Below are 10,733 nucleotides of genomic sequence, written 5' to 3'. Positions count from 1 at the left end.
TGTTGTGGCTTTCCTACGAGACGCTGATGATTTCCTCGTATTTATAAGGAGGAGAAACGAGCCAACTAAATAAATAAAAATATAAGGTAGCGGGCTGAAGGTCAGTTCTGCAGAGCTGATGCAGACGAGTGGAGAGGCTGATGAGAGTAACTGGAGAAAAAAAAAGAAGGCGATTTGCAGAACTTGCAGAAAGGAAATTTATGTTACCACTTGGATAATGTTCAAGCTGTTGTACAGCATTCGCCCATCAAGAGATTCGCTCCAGAAACTTGGGCGTAAATAAGAAACGAAGCTGTAGCCCATCTGCATGACTGGTATCGTACGCGCTCGCTAGATAATGAGCTGAAAAATAAAAGGAGGCCAAATGTGAAAACCCCACGACTCAGTAAATTGGGAAGGAAGAAGGGAAAAGAATAAACAAGCAAGCAAGTGCGCTAAATTTACTGCAGCATAGCGTTTATAGGGGCGCAAGGGCAGCTGTTTCTCACAATCATAATTCTAGACTAAAGTAACTACAACGTCTCCATAACGCTAGCCTCATATGTAGCCTCATTCAGTGAAATTATTTTCAACCAGGAACAGAAAAGAGAGACGCGAAAAAAGGTGAATACAAGGGTGCAGAGGAGTGGCATAAGACTTTAAAAGTAAGTTAGACCGGAAGCTAAAAGACGTCGAGATGGTTTCGCCTTCACCGCAGCAAGGAGGAAGAACGAATGGCATCAAAAAACAACCAACGGGAACGTATTGAGCCGGGCACAGCGAACACAGGGGGCACTCTTGATTTCGGAGAAGACCTGCGAATATATACACAGAGACCGGCGGGAAGTGAGCAATAACGCGATTTAAAAATAAGAAGGGATCGTTGGTGTCACGGTGGCAACGGTTGCATGGTCGCAATGACTGACCTTTCAACTCAGTCAAGCGCTGAGCATCGCCATCGTCATCATCGTTTCGTGGCCGTGGAGGAAGCGGCAAAAAGGCAGCTCCCCGCCAGCTTAAGGCGGTGGACTGTGGCGACCCTCGCCCGCCTCGACCACCGACCCACAGCCAGGCTCCGCAGCCGCCGCTTTCTCTGCCAGAATGAAGAGAAGGTGGCGCCTAGTGCAACTCGACAGCTCATGTATCTTAGCCGCTTAGGCAGCGCCTCACGACCAGTCGCCTTGTGCTGGCCAAAAAAAGAACGTCCTCTTCAGAGTAGTGCAACGGTGAGGGGGGTGGGTTGGGGGGTGGGGGATGGGGAATGAAACATTGATGGCGAACCTCTGAAGGAGAAAACCGAGGAAAGATGGCCGATTGCTTTCCCGCCTTTCTTGTTTTCCGTGTGGGCGTGGTATTATTATCGCTATTGTTAGCACTTGCTTATACTTTTTGGGCGCCGCAAAATCTTCGTACTGTTAGGCTTTCTTAGAAGGAAAACGATCCTCTGACTTTGGAATTTTTTATTTCTCTGCTGGGTTTTACAAGAAAACGAAAGCGTCATATAAGTACAGTGCCGAGTTTCAGAGCCGTAATTTTATTTCTTTATTTCTTTTTTGATTTCAAATAAAATGTCTCGTTTCTACTAGCAGTCGTTCCCTGCCTCAACTTTGTGGAGTCGAAAGAGGCCTTTGTTTAAATTGGCTATTTCTTTTTTCGACCGTTGTAGCATTGGTTCTAAAGTCATTTGAAGTGCCGCGTTTCATTTTTTTTTTTTTACTTATTGCTTGCTCTTTGTTCGCGATGTCGAATAAGAAGAACAATCAGGGCAACTTCTTTTCTTTATGTACACAGCACAAACATTAAAATCATTGGTTCCTTCAGCCCCGCGGAACCGTTCTTAAACTTGTCACCCCTTGTCATCAACTCCGGCGGAATCGCGTGAACGCTACGCACTGGTCAGTCCTTTCTATCGATCTGCTAGACTCTGGGTTTCCATCTAATGTCATCCTTGTCGGCAGTTTCTTTTTCTTTCGTCCCTTTTCCCCTCCATCTAGTCACTCTGCGTTGTCCCATAGGCGGCCTCCAAGGGTCACATTTCATTTTCGTTTATACTACTTCACCCTGGGTCCGTGTCTAGCGCCAAGTTGATCCATTAGAGAGCTTAGCCCCGCTGTTCATGGGACTTTCTGTTCTGAGAGTCTTTCGCCACATTCTCATCTCTTTCCTTTTCACCTACGGGTTTATTTTTATCACTATTTCCAGTATTCTTCTCTTTCCATGCAATGTCAAGCGGAGGCCGTGCTTTGTAGAGTGAGTTATGGTCACTATAGGTCTTTGAGAGTCAAAAGCGAGAACCTAAGAAAGCAAAAATGCATAGTCTGAGACCGTGTGCGGCGTGGCTGGCATGAGAAGGACGCAAGAAGGCTGACGATGAAAATGAGGAAGGAACCAAGGCTTCAGGCGGCGATACTTTGTCGTCTCTTAAGAAAAGGAAGTGAGTGAAAATGATCTTGCGTTCCCGACGAAGGCCGCTGGCAGATGAACACGATGGGGGCCTGAGGGAAGACGCGAAGACGCGCTCTTGATAGAGGTTAACTTTCTCTGACCGGAAAGAAGATTTATGTGCTGCGAACTGCGCTGGTTGTCGGACTCCAATTCACCTCCCTGCTAGGCGCTTCACTTTTTGACCTCGACGTCGTTTCTTGGCGAAGAGGCTTCTCTGTGATCTTTCATAGCCAGTGTCCGCGGGCGTCTTATTTGACCGTGCTTCCTTTGAGTGCCGCGGACTTTCTCCGGGTTTGAAAAAAAAAAAAATCAAGATAAAAAGATAATCAGCAAATCCTGTCGTTGTGAGTATCTCGCTTTGTGTGGGCGCAGTTCTTCCTTTCTTGCGCTCTTTCGGGTCTTTATTCTGGAGATATGACTCAAGTGTACGCTATGATCATGTTTGACGGCAGCTCATTTTCTGGCCAGTTTGCATTTCCAAGCTCCGTGGATTTTCCGAGACTCGAGGGTGTGTCCATCACAATCAGTCCTAGCCGGCTCCATTTCCGAGTGTTCTTGCACAATAGCCTAAAATAAAAAAGAATGAAAACAAAGTTAAGTCTTTTCTTCCTTCCCCGCCCACCCCCCCCCCTCCCAGAAGAAGAAAAAAAAATTGAATGTTCGCCAAATTTATTGCCAACCATTGCAATCATACTCCATCGCACAAAACGTTAAGCAACCCTGGAGAGAAAAAAAAGATGTGCCTCACGCTGATGCTGAACAAAGCAGCAAATAGCAGTAAGACGTATTAAGCTGTGAATGAAAAGAAAATAGACTCATTATATCTACAACTCTTTTGCTTCAAAGGTCGTCCGATTTTAAACTGTTACTCACGGGCATTGATAATACATCAGTGCTTTCTAGGAGGGTGTCAGTGCGCCTTGCTGTATGTTAAAGCTATATCTCGGCATTCAGAGGCCCCGAATAAAATAAAAGACGTGTCTCATAACTCATCGATGAAAACAGGTTAACTTTATCGGACAAAATAACGCGTACGAGAGGTTGCCAAAACGGTGAAGGCAGCAGGTGCTACGACAGCTAGTTGGTGCGTTTTTAATAAACAAGGTTTCTAGGAATCATATCGAATTAACTGTAATGAAGACAAAATATACGAGAAAATCTTTGCTTGACAAAGCAGTTCACAAAATCCCTACAATCCACCCAGCTGCTTTAACAAGAAATTGTTCGGCTTCTCCGCAAGAGGTAGAATGTTGAGGCAAAGCTAGCGTTGCAGGCATGTGCGAAACGGCTGGCTTTTATTCGTCACCACCGATAAGTGTCCTTCAGCACGTTTGTGGTCACGACACTCCGCCGTAGATCTATGGGGCAGCTTTGTGCGCTGTTAGCGGCGGGCGCAGCGCGGCGCTGCGTACTTTCTGAGGGTAGAGGTATATATAGTAACTCTACCTGAGAGCATCTGGCGGCCTGCAGCGAAGGTGGCTGCCGTTGTCACTTAACGGCTGCCGGTATATTGCGGCGAGTCAACGCGCAGGTTTTTTTTTTTTTTTGTGATAGCAATACTGCGCCAGGTTTCGAGCCGTCGCATAGTTCCGGCGGAGGCCACGCTTGAACTTGAACAGCCGAGGAGGAGGAAGAGGAGGAGGAGCAGAAGAAGGAGAAGAAGAAGAACAATTAGAAGAAGAAGACTGGTAACTTACGCTCTCGCGTCATACTCTTAAAGGATGAGCTTAAGTGCCCCCAATAATGTAGCACCTTATACTGACAGGGCGTGATAGGGGAATAATGCAGCAGGCAGAAGAAGCTTCCGCCGTTGCTATCGCAATTCAACTAGGCTTAACAAGAGTTAAACCACAACTAATTTTTTTAATATGTAAGCGTTGACTCATGGCGCAAAAAAAAGTAACCTCCGAAAGTGTGCACAGAAAGTGCCTGCCTACACGCAAAATTGGCCTTCTGGGCCCCCAGAATTTGTTTTGACCAAATTTATTATCATCTATACCAGTATGGCCAACTCATTGCTGACCTCCAAGTTTGCGTGGGCCACCCCCGAAATTTGGCCCTCTGGACACCTAAAATGTTCCTATATCACAATTTGATCAATATTGATGCCTAACTAATTCTATAAGGCCAATTTAGTGGTCACCGCCAAGTTTGGGTCGGCCATCCCCAGAATTTAGCCTCCTGGACACCGGAAATTTGATCTCTTCTGAAGTTGACCAATAATGATGTCTAACCTAATTCAAGTATGCAGAGTCAGTGGCGACCTTGTAATCTTGGTCGGCCATCCCTTGAATTTGGCCTCCAGGACCATGGAAATTTGAGCGCGTCAGAATTTGTCCAAAATTGATGTCTAACCTAATCCGGTATGGCCAGTTCAGTGGGGACTTCGAAATTTCGGTGGGCCACCATTTGGACCCCCTGGACTCCTGAAATATTACTTCATCCAAATTTGACCAAAATTAGTGTGCAACCTAATCCGAGTATGGCCAACGCCGTGCTGAACTAAGAATTGTGCTGGGCCACCCCATATATTTGGCCCCCTGGTCCCCTGCAATTTGACCTCGTCCACATTGATAAAAATTGGCGCGTAGCCTAATATGCAATTCAGGGATGACTTCAGATTTCTGTGGGCTAACCCCAAAATTTGGTCCCTGGGCCCCCAACATTTAACCACGCAAGAATTTGACTGCAATTCGTGCCTAACAGAATTTAATTATGGCCAACTCAGTGGTGCCTTCCAAATTTAGGTGGGCAACTCTCGAATTTGGCTTCCTGGACTCCCGACTATTGGCTTCATCAACATTTCACTAAATTAGTGTCCAACGTAATTGGACCGTGGTCAACTCAGTGGTTACTTTCGAAATTTAGGTAGGTGCCACCTGTTAATAATTATAAGTTATTAACGATGCGCCGTTATTGGTGCGCACAATCCCAGACACCCTTACAATATGAGGGGGCAGCCGTTTCGGTCTCAAAGGAGATGCCCCCGACTTGCGTGGCAAGCTCAGCCGGAAGTCAGCTACCTGTAGTGACAGAAGGGCATGGCCGTTTGGTACCCAGCTTTCACCGGTTCAGCCCGAGTAAGGGTCGGAATGAGAATTAACAAGCAAAACAAACTTTATACAGCAAGAGACGATACAGAAGAATTCACACTAACACTTAAAATACACAGAGCAGAGGTTCACAGAAAACAAACGCTAAGCATGCAACTAAAGAGGCCTTTAATAAGCACAGAAGCTTTACAACACTGAACAACACACAGACAGTCAGAACAAATAAACGCAAATTGTTCACTAGGCACTGTCGCAGACCGTCGTCTGAAGAGTCACGATGTGACCGTCCTGTAGACGAGTGCCACTCTCTCGCAGATCAGTGGGCTTTCCGAGCAGCGGGTTGACCTCGGGAGCCGAGCAGTAGCATTTGCAAACTCGCAGCAGCACTGACTCTAACACTGGCTGGCTGGCTCAAGCGACGCGAACTCAATAAATAGGGGCGCCGCGTCAGTCTGTTAAAACGCGCCCAGGCAGATACTCACATACACGTAACTAACTCTGCAAGCGACCTCTCCTCCTGCCGCAAAGACGCGCGCCGTCACTGATTAGGCGCGGCAGAACTTTCTGGAGATGACCAGCAAGCACCTTCTCGGCCGTGTCAGTCACCGTTCCCGATGAGGAGGTGGTGACAGTGATGCGCGCAAGGCTACGCGCTCTCCTTGCGAGGAAAAAGAGACGTTTTTCCAATATCCTGGAATGTACTATGCGACGCCACGCGCGCGCCTTCTTCATGTGGCGCTGACTCGACGAAAATCTGAGCCGATTTCGTGACAGTAGACCATTCCCGAAATTTGACATGCTTACTCATTCTCCGCTCGTGGGAGGCTGCGTGCACCCTTGCGATTTCTCGACCTTCTGCTCTGTGTTGTGCCTGGTGTGATGTGCGCGAAGGTCAGAAAAGACATCGCGTGCCTGCTGTCCACTTGGGCCGCTCCCGCATGCAGGGCAAAGAAAAAGAGTGTCGATATTTTGCTTACGTATTAACAACAAATTGGAGAAATGTGAGATAATTATGTAAAACCGGAAAACAAATTTCAGCTTTTGATTTCACTCCCCGCAAGTGCGTTTCTGCGACAAGGGCTTAGACGCGAGTGCCATTGTTGGCGCGGACAAATGGCTAGTTGAAGTTGTGGTTGTGGCGTGGCAACATGGCGTTTGAAAACGTTTGCTGCACACCATGGCGAGGATTTTCGACGGCCTCCAGGCGTATTTTTCCGAATGTCCGCTCGCCTACACACCAAAAGCGTAGTAAGTGTCGAGAACCATCAGGCCCTCGAGGCTGCGTGTACTGTGCGCGAGCCCGTCTGAGATAGCTTCTGAGGAGAATGGTGCAGGTAATGAAAGTGACCATACAGGGTGCCTTGTTGCACATTTGTTCCTAGCATGCCTGTGAAGAGTTTGGCATTGATGACGTGTTCCAGCTACATCCGATCCCTAAGAATGCATATCAAACACCAAGGAGTTTGACTCGCATAAGAACAAAATGCTGTTAGCAAGTGCTTTCAACCATCTTTTCGACCTTTTGGAGATGGTAGAAGACTACGTAGCGAAGTTCACTGGTGATAAAGTTCCATTCTTCAACGGGGATGGGTGTATTATTTACAAAATATGCGGAATATGCATGAAAACCAGGAACAGTCACAGTAAGGCTTGTCCCAGAACCAGTCCTCGCGCATCCACCTCGTCCTCCTCTTTCACATGCGCCACGCCGCGCAGCGCAGCGTAATTGGCGTAACAATATGAACGCAGCAGAAAGCATAATGCATTATAGCTAAATTCCTTCTGCTAATGTGGACTGTCCATCACATTTTGTGGTAATCACATCAGAAGTTGGCCCCTTTGATTTTTAGGAGCCAGCTGCATGTCTTAACTTCGAAAAAAGCACTATCACTCAAGGGTATGTGCACGTACTTTACGTCCATCTAGTAGGGAGAAAAATAAATTAAGGAGCCAACCGGCTACCAGTTGAATGGCCATGTCCTACCTCTGGAAAATAAGACTTCTGTGGCCTATTTGTTTTCACTCATGAGGTTTTAGGAGCAAAAACAATCGCTCCAACAGCACCTCCTTCAACTCTTTATAATAGCTGAAAGTGGTCTGCGTTAATTTTGTTTTATTTGCATTTCGTCTTATTCATTGAGAAGAATGACATGTATGATACGTAAGGTACTCACATTGGGGTAGGTATGCTTGTGTATTAAGAGCAACCGTCTGATTTAAGACAAAATCTTTCTTTGCGACTGCAGCTTGCCGTTTTATTTAAGCTCCATTACTGCGCTCCACTCTCACAAGATTTACATTTTGGGGGAGCTATAAAACCCGCTTTTAAAATAACCGCGGGTAAGGCTCGCTGGCTGCAGATGTGATCAACACCTAAAATGAAGTAAAAGCGAGTAAAATGGACTGGGAAAACTTGAAAATAATACAAGATAAAACGAAGCCTATAGGCAGCACAACATCGCATGCAGAAAGAAAAAATAATCATGTTGAAAAGGGAGAAACAATAAAAAAAAACATTTCAAGTAAATACTGGCTCTGAACTCTAAGCACACATTTACTGGAACTGTCCGCTCAACCGATGAATATGAAGTAATTTAACCACCACAGACATGAAGGATGGGACATGCGCAGTCGCCAGTTGCAATTAGTGCAGCCATGCGGCGTATCAATATCTGGCATCTGCCGTCTATATATTATACTTCGGGAACGCGAAAAAAAAAAAAAACATACATATTTCTATGACTGCAGTGTGCAGCACGGCACGAATACCATGCATTTGTTGCATCAAAATTATCGCTCGAAGGCCTAATTCGACGCTAAATTGCCTTTGATCATAAATTTTCTGAAGTTCATTCCATGTGTTATCCTTCGGAAGGTATACTATGAACGTTCGTTGGTACATTTAGATGCATTTTTTTGTTCCGAGTCAGTGCCGTATAGAGCGCCAGGCCGCGCCGCTCCGATGCCCTCGACGGGTAAGGGCATCCCTAGTGACTGCTCCTGTCCCTATATCAGACTTTCTGCGAAGTGTAATGACCAGTAAAATATTGAATGACTCTGTCCAAGAACTTGGCAAACGCACGGCAGCAGCCTGCGTCACGACTATGGGATGCGCCGTGAAGGAATAAGCTGCGATCTTAGTCGAGTGACAGGTAACCCCTCGCCACTTTGCACATACCTGTGAGTGCAGTTTCATTCGCTGACACTTCATCGCTCATCCGGTAGTTCTGACGTTCGCTGCTGGAGAAGAGTGGGATGCATTGGCCTTTGTAAGATCTCGGAGGTGACGCACTAAACATTCACGGGACCCTACTTCCTGTTGAAGTTTTGTAGCCTATACCATTCTTAAAATTTACGCCGACATAAGTTTTTTAAAATAAGCGTATATAGACTTGTAGCGCCTTCTTCGAACAATGTGTTTTTTATTATCTGATGATGTCTCTCTTCGTAATTAAAATCTTCTTTCGTGTTCCTTTTTTTTTTTTTAATGCAGGAATTCATTTAACGACAGCATTTTCAACTCCCATTGTCCGTCACGGTTCCGTCTAACAAGGCTACAGAACAGTCATAGGGGCCCTTATGAGGCTCAGATGAGTTTAAGAAATTCTTGTATGCTGCGGTTCAAAGTGTTACTTCAAAAATATCGTAAAGGGAAGCAGTGCTAACTGCGAACAGTTTTTTTTAATTACTACCTACAGTAAAGACATTGCGAAGGCAGAAGATCGTTTGTCTGGGAGTGTGTGTCGTGGAGCCGTAAATTTAAATTGGTTTATAGGAAAGGACAGAACACTATCTGTAACACAACTTTGTGTAAACCTGAACCACGCTGTAAGGGAAGGGAGGAAGTTGGCGCTGAAATAAGAGAGAAAGAAGTGAGCTGAGGGCTCCGGAAGAATATCAACTGTTTGGGGATCTTTAACGTGCACCGACATCGCACGGCTCATGGACGCCTCTCCGTTTCGCCTTCATCGAAACACGGCCCAAGCGTCTACCTTGTCTGCGTTCAAGCAAGAATCGTAGTGGTGTCCGCGAGGTGGCCGATGCATTGCTCTGGAGCCACACTTTCCCTTCGTCATCTGCGGTGACTTTAAGGTCGACGTTAATCACAGTGGTTGCCAATGTTCATGCCAAATCCGCTCGGGGCCACAGTTGCTAACCAACGTCTATGCAACCAGCATGAACTATGTGTCTTATTTTTGTTACGACATGTCGATACTCGTTGTTCTGCGTGACAGCACATGGCACACGCGGGATTAAAACTAAGGTTCCTCACAATATGCACTGTGTTTATGCCATAAGAACATGGGCCAGCATGCAAGCATTCCTGCAATAGAATAATATAGGCGTAGCATGGATTAGATCGCCATTTATTTATGCCTCTGCACTACCATATAAAGTACTTACGCTTTAATCCCACGCATTCCTTTCAGCAACAAGTTAGAGGTGAAATCACTGAATTTATTCAATTAATTTCGTCAAGTATTTAGGTATAACCACTGTTCTTTCCATTTACGCAACATACAGAGTTGCACTGTCACCAGATTTATATCGACAGCATATCCGTCCTCGGCAAGATCAAGCTTAGAAAGCAAAGCTTCTGTGAAGAATAAATGAACCGATCGAGTGGTTCTTCAAGGCTGCTAATACAAGCAAGCAGGTTAATTTAGTCTCACAGAGAACAGATTAATCGTAATAAATATCCCGTTCTTTACAAATTAATACGTAAACGGGGATTTTTCAGAAGTCTAATGACGTGTATAATGCTTGAAAAACCAATGATATTCTTGAAAGTAAGCCTAGTTAAAAAATAAAGTAGGAAATTCAAGTACTTTATTTTCAGGACCTTGCCGTCCTGCTCGAACATGCCAAGAAATGCACCAACAAGCTTTACCCTTGTGGAGACCTATGATAGCGGCGGTTATGGGGATTTCGCAAGATGTGCGCACCTCGCAGAGGTACGGTCCACAAGTAGTGCTTACGTATAAAATATCACGCACAGCATTTAAGCCTAGCAGTAAAATCCTGAGCATTTAATTCCAGCAGGCAATAGCTGCCCATAGAGTTTCATGAATAAAATCAGGTAGTATATACACTGGCATTTTTTACACAGCCAGAAATATTTGAAATTTTCTGAAAAATACTCTTTGAACGCAATTTTTTACATAATGTTTAATATCACGATAACGATCTCTATATCCGTAGATCTTACCTCGGCAGGCTTGGCTTCTCGATTTATCCAATTATTCGTCAATAAAC

At 45.5% G+C, this 10,733-nt stretch overlaps 1 long non-coding RNA gene across 1 annotated transcript in view; it reads right to left on the bottom strand.

The window, feature by feature from the left end:
• Positions 1–1,433: 1,433 nt before the first annotated feature.
• The window catches only part of LOC146187600 (uncharacterized), a 105,006-nt gene continuing 95,706 nt past the window's right edge, over positions 1,434–10,733 (bottom strand). The window contains exon 3 of the long non-coding RNA XR_014707138.1: positions 1,434–2,991. This is a non-coding gene — a long non-coding RNA (uncharacterized LOC146187600). The remainder of the gene's footprint in view (positions 2,992–10,733) is intronic.

Source organism: Amblyomma maculatum, chromosome 5, assembly GCF_055883805.1.
Source record: "Amblyomma maculatum isolate TAMU_Amacu chromosome 5, ASM5588380v1, whole genome shotgun sequence".
Classification (NCBI taxonomy): domain Eukaryota; kingdom Metazoa; phylum Arthropoda; class Arachnida; order Ixodida; family Ixodidae; genus Amblyomma; species Amblyomma maculatum.
The sequence above is the reverse complement of the archived record's forward strand: the minus strand, read 5'-3'. Positions and strand labels throughout refer to the sequence as shown.